Source organism: Wasmannia auropunctata, unplaced genomic scaffold, assembly GCF_000956235.1.
Source record: "Wasmannia auropunctata unplaced genomic scaffold, wasmannia.A_1.0 LD336053.1, whole genome shotgun sequence".
NCBI lineage: Eukaryota > Metazoa > Arthropoda > Insecta > Hymenoptera > Formicidae > Wasmannia > Wasmannia auropunctata.
The window spans coordinates 6,940,917-6,941,357 of NW_012026837.1; positions in this window are offsets into that span (position 1 = coordinate 6,940,917).

The window sequence follows — 441 nt, forward strand, 5'->3', positions numbered from 1 at the left end:
TCTTGACCCATATAATATATCCAACTAATGAAGGTCGCGGAATAATTGATTTTCTATGTAGTTAAACTAATAGCTGTTTGATAGAACAGACAGGTAGTTTGACAGGCTGTTCGATTGGACAGACAGGCGGTTCGACAGGCGGTTCGACAGATCAGCTGTATCAGTTCGACAGATCGGTAGTATCGGTTCAACAGATCAGCTGTATCGGTTCGGCGGTATCGGATCGATTGGCGGTTCCGTAAAAGCGTTTTTATAGTTAAAACTGTTTCAATTTCATTTATATTCTTTATAGCCGCTATCATTTCGGAGAGCGTGTGTGTGATATAACATATGTATCAATATCATCCTCACGACATTACCAGGTAGGAGAGATAATTATTTCTTTGGCTTGCATTTTTACTCGCGGGTTCCCGTGGAGCCTTGAGTCAGTCGATGTTGAGT